This window comes from Engystomops pustulosus, unplaced genomic scaffold, assembly GCF_040894005.1.
Source record: "Engystomops pustulosus unplaced genomic scaffold, aEngPut4.maternal MAT_SCAFFOLD_342, whole genome shotgun sequence".
Lineage (NCBI taxonomy): Eukaryota > Metazoa > Chordata > Amphibia > Anura > Leptodactylidae > Engystomops > Engystomops pustulosus.
Window position 1 is genome coordinate 10,957 of NW_027285221.1, and position 9,044 is coordinate 20,000.

Consider the following 9,044-nt stretch of genomic DNA (forward strand, 5'->3'; position numbering starts at 1 on the left):
TTTTCAAAGTGTGGGAGAACCGGCTTCCCGACCGGTGGCACTCTGCCTCTCTCTGCCGCCCTCCTGGAAGCGTCCTCGGTCACTCGGAGTACGGCAGATTTAAGAGCTCCGGAATGGTGAAAAAGAACCGGAGAGAGGGCGACTCCGGCTTCTCTCTGCCGGGCGAGGACCACCGCAGGCGGCGGGGACCTCTGACAGGAGGCGGCGCTGCGGGCAGGCTTTCTAAGTGCCTGGGCTTTTGGCCTCGGCGAAAGTCGAAAAAATTATGCGGTCGGAGCTTTCTGCCCCGGCCGGGGAAGGCTCACCGCCGGCGGCTGCCAACCCCTGGCTTGCCCGCTGGATGCCCTTTCGGAGGCTGCTGAAAAAGAACTGTCAGGCGGGCACCTCTCGGAAGAACCGCAGACCAAAACGACCGGTAAAAATTTTGGGCGATCCGACCCGTAGTGCACCTTCGGCGGCAGAGAAAAGCAACAAAAATACCGGTCAGAGAAGGGGAGTTTTGGTCGACTCTGCCAGGTTTTTGCACTAAGTCAGATCCGTAATGCCAGCGGGACTGAGTCGCTTTTGCGTGCCGTGGTCCTGGAGGCCTGCTCGGACAGAGCGGTCCTGCGGGTCCCGCGGGAAGGGGCATTTCATGTTCCTCTGCGGGAGGTGATCCATTTTCTGCGGGAAATGGCGAGCCCCTTCGGCTACAAGAGTGTGTAGGTCCCGCTCAACAGTCTACGTCCTTAACCATCGGGGACTTTGTAGATTTTGCCCAAAATCGCTCTCCGCAGAACAGAGCGTGAGGTCTCCGCGGCGGAGGCCGGAAAAGGTGCGAGGTGAGCGGCATGGTATGACTGGGCTCGTGCCGCTCACTGCTACCCGGAGCGTGGCGCCCTCCGGGTAAAAGGCTAGCCGGGGCGAGTAGGTGGGATGACGGGCGCATAAGCAACGCCGTCCCCGCCGTACAAGGTGCCGGTGGCCTGGCGAACCACCGGCGTAAGGCTAGCCAGGGCGTACCGCGGGGCAGAGGGCGCATAAGCCACGCTCTCTCTCCATCCCACCAGCACAAGCGAAATATTTTCAAAGTGTGGGAGAACCGGCTTCCCGACCGGTGGCACTCTGCCTCTCGCTGCCGCCCTCCTGGAAGCGTCCTCGGTCACTCGGAGTACGGCAGATTTAAGAGCTCCGGAATGGTGAAAAAGAACCGGAGAGAGGGCGACTCCGGCTTCTCTCTGCCGGGCGAGGACCACCGCAGGCGGCGGGGACGTCTGACAGGAGACGGCGCTGCGGGCAGGCTTTAAAAGTGCATGGGGTTTTGGCCTCGGCAAAAGTCGAAAAAATTATGCGGTCGGAGCTTTCTGCCCCGGCCGGGGAAGGCTCACCGCCGGCGGCTGCCAACCCCTGGCTTGCCCGCTGGATGCCCTTTCGGAGGCTTCTGAAAAAGAACTGTCAGGCGGGCACCTCTCGGAAGAACCGCAGACCAAAACGACCGGTAAAAATTTTGGGCGATCCGACCCGTAGTGCACCTTCGGCGGCAGAGAAAAGCAACAAAAATACCGGTCAGAGAAGGGGAGTTTTGGTCGACTCTGCCAGGTTTTTGCACTAAGTCAGATCCGTAATGCCAGCGGGACTGAGTCGCTTTTGCGTGCCGTGGTCCTGGAGGCCTGCTCGGACAGAGCGGTCCTGCGGGTCCCGCGGGAAGGGGCATTTCATGTTCCTCTGCGGGAGGTGATCCATTTTCTGCGGGAAATGGCGAGCCCCTTCGGCTACAAGAGTGTGTAGGTCCCGCTCAACAGTCTACGTCCTTAACCATCGGGGACTTTGTAGATTTTGCCCAAAATCGCTCTCCGCAGAACAGAGCGTGAGGTCTCCGCGGCGGAGGCCGGAAAAGGTGCGAGGTGAGCGGCATGGTATGACTGGGCTCGTGCCGCTCACTGCTACCCGGAGCGTGGCGCCCTCCGGGTAAAAGGCTAGCCGGGGCGAGTAGGTGGGATGACGGGCGCATAAGCAACGCCGTCCCCGCCGTACAAGGTGCCGGTGGCCTGGCGAACCACCGGCGTAAGGCTAGCCAGGGCGTACCGCGGGGCAGAGGGCGCATAAGCCACGCTCTCTCTCCATCCCACCAGCACAAGCGAAATATTTTCAAAGTGTGGGAGAACCGGCTTCCCGACCGGTGGCACTCTGCCTCTCGCTGCCGCCCTCCTGGAAGCGTCCTCGGTCACTCGGAGTACGGCAGATTTAAGAGCTCCGGAATGGTGAAAAAGAACCGGAGAGAGGGCGACTCCGGCTTCTCTCTGCCGGGCGAGGACCACCGCAGGCGGCGGGGACGTCTGACAGGAGACGGCGCTGCGGGCAGGCTTTAAAAGTGCATGGGGTTTTGGCCTCGGCAAAAGTCGAAAAAATTATGCGGTCGGAGCTGTCTGCCCCGGCCGGGGAAGGCTCACCGCCGGCGGCTGCCAACCCCTGGCTTGCCCGCTGGATGGCCTTTCGGAGGCTTCTGAAAAAGAACTGTCAGGCGGGCACCTCTCGGAAGAACCGCAGACCAAAACGACCGGTAAAAATTTTGGGCGATCCGACCCGTAGTGCACCTTCGGCGGCAGAGAAAAGCAACAAAAATACCGGTCAGAGAAGGGGAGTTTTGGTCGACTCTGCCAGGTTTTTGCACTAAGTCAGATCCGTAATGCCAGCGGGACTGAGTCGCTTTTGCGTGCCGTGGTCCTGGAGGCCTGCTCGGACAGGGCGGTCCTTTCGGGTCCCGCGGGAAGGGGCATTTCATGTTCCTCTGCGGGAGGTGATCCATTTTCTGCGGGAAATGGCGAGCCCCTTCGGCTACAAGAGTGTGTAGGTCCCGCTCAACAGTCTACGTCCTTAACCATCGGGGACTTTGTAGATTTTGGTCAAGATCGCCCCCCGCATGTCCTAGCGGGAGGTCTCCGCGGCGGAGGCCGGAAAAGGTGCGAGGTGAGCGGCATGGTATGACTGGGCTCGTGCCGCTCACTGCTACCCGGAGCGTGGCGCCCTCCGGGTAAAAGGCTAGCCGGGGCGAGTAGGTGGGATGACGGGCGCATAAGCAACGCCGTCCCCGCCGTACAAGGTGCCGGTGGCCTGGCGAACCACCGGCGTAAGGCTAGCCAAGGGCGTACCGCGGGGCAGAGGGCGCATAAGCCACGCTCTCTCTCCATCCCACCAGCACAAGCGAAAAATTTTCAAAGTGTGGGAGAACCGGCTTCCCGACCGGTTGCACTCTGCCTCTCGCTGCCGCCGTCCTGGAAGCGTCCTCGGTCACTCGGAGTACGGCAGATTTAAGAGCTCCGGAATGGTGAAAAAGAACCGGAGAGAGGGCGACTCCGGCTTCTCTCTGCCGGGCGAGGACCACCGCAGGCGGCGGGGACGTCTGACAGGAGACGGCGCTGCGGGCAGGCTTTAAAAGTGCATGGGGTTTCGGCCTCGGAGAAAGTCGAAAAAATTATGCGGTCGGAGCTGTCTGCCCCGGCCGGGGAAGGCTCACCTCCGGCGGCTGCCAACCCCTGGCTTGCCCGCTGGATGGCCTTTCGGAGGCTGCTGAAAAAGAACTGTCAGGCGGGCACCTCTCGGAAGAACCGCAGACCAAAACGACCGGTAAAAATTTTGGGCGATCCGACCCGTAGTGCACCTTCGGCGGCAGAGAAAAGCAACAAAAATACCGGTCAGAGAAGGGGAGTTTTGGTCGACTCTGCCAGGTTTTTGCACTAAGTCAGATCCGTAATGCCAGCGGGACTGAGTCGCTCTTGCGTGCCGTGGTCCTGGAAGCCTGCTCGGACAGAGTGGTCCTTCGGGTCCCGCGGGAAGGGGCATTTCATGTTCCTCTGCGGGAGGTGATCCATTTTCTGCGGGAAATGGCGAGCCCCTTCGGCTACAAGAGTGTGTAGGTCCCGCTCAACAGTCTACGTCCTTAACCATCGGGGACTTTGTAGATTTTGCCCAAAATCGCTCTCCGCAGAACAGAGCGGGAGGTCTCCGCGGCGGAGGCCGGAAAAGGTGCGAGGTGAGCGGCATGGTATGACTGGGCTCGTGCCGCTCACTGCTACCCGGAGCGTGGCGCCCTCCGGGTAAAAGGCTAGCCGGGGCGAGTAGGTGGATTGACGGGCGCATAAGCAACGCCGTCCCCGCCGTACAAGGTGCCGGTGGCCTGGCGAACCACCGGCGTAAGGCTAGCCAAGGGCGTACCGCGGGGCAGAGGGCGCATAAGCCACGCCGTCCCCGCTGTACAAGGTGCCGGTGGCCTGGCGAACCACCGGCGTAAGGCTAGCCAAGGGCGTACCGCGGGGCAGAGGGCGCATAAGCCACGCTCTCTCTCCATCCCACCAGAACAAGCGAAAAAATTTCAAAGTGTGGGAGAACCGGCTTCCCGACCGGTGGCACTCTGCCTCTCGCTGCCGCCCTCCTGGAAGCGTCCTCGGTCACTCGGTGTCCGGCAGATTTCAGAGCTCCGGAATGGTGAAAAAGAACCGGTGAGAGGGCGAATCCGGCTTCTCTCTGCCGGGCGAGGACCACCGCAGGCGGCAAGGGACGTCTGCCAGGAGACGGCGCTGCGGGCAGGCTTTAAAAGTGCATGGGGTTTTGGCCTCGGCGAAAGTCGAAAAAATTTTGCGGTCGGAGCTGTCTGCCCCGGCCGGGGAAGGCTCACCGCCGGCGGCTGCCAACCCCTGGCTTGCCCGCTGGATGCCCTTTCGGAGGCTGCTGAAAAAGAACTGTAAGGCGGGCACCTCTCGGAAGAACCGCAGACCAAAACGACCGGTAAAAATTTTGGGCGATCCGACCCTCAGTGCACCTTCGGCGGCAGAGAAAAGCAACAAAAACACCGGTCAAAGAAGGGAGGTTTTGGTCGACTCTGCCTGGTTTTTGCACAAAGTCAGATCCGTAATGCCAGCGGGACTGAGTCGCTTTTGCGTGCCGTGGTCCTGGAGGCCTGCTCGGACAGAGCGGTCCTTCGGGTCCCGCGGGAAGGGGCATTTCATGTTCCTCTGCGGGAGGTGGTCCATTTTCTGCGGGAAATGGCGAGCCCCATCGGCTACAAGAGTGTGTAGGTCCCGCTCAACAGTCTACGTCCTTAACCATCGGGGACTTTGTAGATTTTGGCAGAAATCGCCCCCCGCAGGTCCTAGCGGGAGGTCTCCGCGGCGGAGGCCGGAGAGGGCGCGAGGTGAGCGGCATGGTATGACTGGGTTCGTGCCGCTCACTGGTACCCGGAGCGTGGCGCCCTCCGGGTAAAAGGCTAGCCGGGGCGAGTAGGTGGGTTGACGGGCGCATAAGCCACGCCGTCCCCGCCGTACAAGGTGCCGGTGGCCTGGCGAACCACCGGCGTAAGGCCAGCCAGGGCGGACCGCGGGGCAGAGGGCGCATAAGCCACGCTCTCTCTCCATCCCACCAGAACAAGCGAAAAATTTTCAAAGTGTGGGAGAACCGGCGACCCGACCGGTGGCACTCTGCCTCTCGCTGCCGCCCTCCTGGAAGCGTCCTCGGTCACTCGGTGTCCGGCAGATTTCAGAGCTCCGGAATGGTGAAAAAGAACCGGAGAGGGGGCGACTCCGGCTTCTCTCTGCCGGGCGAGGACCACCGCAGGCGGCAAGGGACGTCTGACAGGAGACGGCGCTGCGGGCAGGCTTTAAAAGTGCATGGGGTTTTGGCCTCGGCGAAAGTCGAAAAAATTTTGCGGTCGGAGCCGTCTGCCCCGGCCGGGGAAGGCTCACCGCCGGCGGCTGCCAACCCCTGGCTTGCCCGCTGGATGGCCTTTCGGAGGCTGCTGAAAAAGAACTGTCAGGCGGGCACCTCTCGGAAGAACCGCAGACCAAAACGACCGGTAAAAATTTTGGGCGATCCGACCCTCAGTGCACCTTCGGCGGCAGAGAAAAGCATCAAAAATACCGGTCAAAGAAGCGAGGTTTTGGTCGACTCTGCCAGGTTTTTGCACAAAGTGTTGGCATCGTGCGGCGTCGCGCTTTGCCGTACCGTATCCCCAATGGAGCGGCGCCCGGCGGGGTAGGCTAGCCATGTGAGGTCGAGGGCGGGAGGACGGGACGTAAGCCAGGCCGTTCTCCACAAGAAATTCCGGACGCGGAGACCCCTTCTCCGCCCTACGGTCCCCAATGGGGTGGCGCCCGGCGGGTGAGGCTAGCCATGGGAGGACGGGACGTAAGCCAGGCCGTTCTCCACAAGAAATTCCGTACGCGGAGACCCCTTCTCCGCCCTACGGTCCCCAATGGGGTGGCGCCCGGCGGGTGAGGCTAGCCATGTGAGGTCGAGGGCGGGAGGACGGGACGTAAGCCAGGCCGTTCTCCACAAGTAAATTCCGGACGCGGAGACCCCTTCTCCGCCCTACGGTCCCCAATGGGGTGGCGCCCGGCGGGTGAGGCTAGCCGTGTGAGGTCGAGGGCGGGAGGACGGGACGTAAGCCAGGCCGTTCTCCACAAGTAAATTCCGGACGCGGAGACCCCTTCTCCGCCCTACGGTCCCCAATGGGGTGGCGCCCGGCGGGTGAGGCTAGCCATGTGAGGTCGAGGGCGGGAGGACGGGACGTAAGCCAGGCCGTTCTCCACAAGTAAATTCCGGACGCGGAGACCCCTTCTCCGCCCTACGGTCCCCAATGGGGTGGCTCCCGGCGGGTGAGGCTAGCCATGTGAGGTCGAGGGCGGGAGGACGGGACGCAAGCCAGGCCGTTCTCCACAAACTCCCAGCGGTAGAGTCTCGGCTCTCCGCTCTTTTGATCGATCTGACACAGCGCGATCCGGCGGGGCAGGGCACTTTGCTCGGTCAGGGGTATTGGCCCCGGCCGGTTTATGGTAAAGCGTTCCTTAGCCTCAGTCTTGGTCGCGCATCAATCCCCCGCTCCCCGTGAGCGGCTGTCGTCCTCTGCCTAAGGTTGTGTAGCGCGGTGCCAGTGTGGTCCTCGCACGGCCCCGCTCCTGCCACAGCGGTAGGACTCTCTGCTTCGGCTGAGGTTTGCTACGAAGCGTATGGAACGGGCGTACTCCACCGTACCGTGGGTGGGGGGCGGCGGCGTTGGCGGCGGCAGCGTCCAGCGCGGAGCTCCGGCTCCCGCGGCAGCGCCTCGCCTAGTGTCCCTCGGGCAAGTCCAATCGCCCCCCGCCCGGTCGGAGAGCGCAGACACACCTCTGTGTCCACGGTTTATTTCCGCAGCACGAAAAGGGACGGCTCCCGCCTGCTCCTCGCGGCGGCGACGAGGCTTAGACCCACCGTGGCGTATCCGCGGTAGGTATGCTCGTCGGTCGGAGGAGCGGTTGCGGTCGAGTGGTCCCCAGTGTACCCTGTTAGCGCTGCCCGCCTACGCCTGAAGAGCTGCGGACCGAGAAAAAGGTTCGCTCCGCTGCTGACGGCGAAGCGCGCGGCACGCCGCGGAAGAGGAGAGGGAGCGGTCGCCCCCGGGGCGGCTCCCCTCCGAGTCCGGCAGAAGCAGAGATTGTAGCGGAGGGGGGGGTTTCTAAATTCCCCGGGCGTGTTATCCCCAGCGGTAGCCTTTGAACTCTTCAACCGCAAGCACGATCGCACGTTCACAGCACCCGTCACTAGGAGCCGGGCCAGAGGCGGGCGGCAGACGAAACCGACATGAGCGCTTAAGGGTATTGCACCCCCGGCGCCCAGACCCTGGAAATTGAGTCTGCCCCCAAAGCCCACCCGCGTCCTCCTTGGCGCTCCCGGAGTACATGGTCGTAGATGGGCCATCGGTCGCTAATGCCAAACTGCGTCCCAGGGGTGCGTCCCCTCTGACCAACGGCAGACCCATCCCTCTCGCCAATCCGCGGATCCCCGCCAGGTCCCGAACAGGGCTCGTCCTTTAGCGTTTCAAATGCGCCCTCCCCGCCATACGAGGGGTTGAGGACCGTAGCCTTCCCTTACGAGAGGCACCAGGGGTGCGCCTGCTCGAGGGCCCGGCCGTGGGCGTAACGCTTGGGCCGCCCGGGGGAGTCGGTAGACCATGGGAGACCAACACTCGCACACGAACGTTGCCCGTGCTTTTGTGGAAGAGAGCTTCTTGCGAGGTTGTCGCTGCGGTGGCGCCCGGACAAACCCTATCCCTAAAACTTCTGGGGAATTGGCGTCTAAGCCTGCACCCTGCACGGTATCCCTGCACCCACGAAGGGGGCCGTGGAAGGCTTGGGGTCGCGCCGGCGAAACCGACCGGATGCCCGGGGTACTGAACCCCCGGGGTCCCACCCTGGAAATTGAGCCGTCCGACCCCGCCACGTCTTCCTAGTGCTCTCCTTGGCTCCCCCGCCTGTGGGCATCGTTAGGGGCTGCGGTCATCAGCGCCGGCTAAGCTTCGGCAACACGGCCGACCCACCCCTTCGGCGCCTGGGGGTGCCTGGTCCCAGTCCGGGCCGTTCCGTAGGGGCGGCTATCCCTTACATGAGGGACTCGGTGCGTCCGCTCGGGCTGCGGGGCTCCGGCTCCGACAGCCGGGGAGCTGGTTTTGACCGCGGGCCTCCACGGGAACCGGCAGGGACCGGACTAGGCGTCAAGCCGAAAATAACCCCGGCACCCTCTGCTTCCAAAGCGAGGGGACCTTTGGCCGAGCGGGGGCACCGGAAGCCGAACCGACCCCAACCCCTCTTCCTACCCCAGGGCTGGGCTGACCAATCCCCTGATCGGGTCTAAAATGGAAGAAGGGGATTCGAGGGAAGGGGCTGGCGGAAGGCAGTTGCCCGACGGAGTAGGCGAAGGCCAGGCCGTTTCCGAGTCCCGAGCAGAGGAGGGCGAACTCGGCTCTTCATCGACCGACGGCGAGGCGAGGGCGGTGGCTGCCGCGGGGAAGACTCCATTGCTCGTCAGCGCGCTAGGAGCGGGGCCGACTGGCTGCTCGGGGTATGGCATCCCCGGGGGCCCACCCTGGAAATCTTCGCTCCTCAGCCGCTGCAGGTTATAAGGTCCCGCCGCGCGTAAGCGCTCAACTCTCCGACCCACGGATGTCGAGCCCATGGTGAGCCGGCCGTTTCGTACGGGGAAAAGGGGTCCTCTGGCCCCACATCGATCGAGGGGGTTTAGATCCGCGGAGGCACGCACCG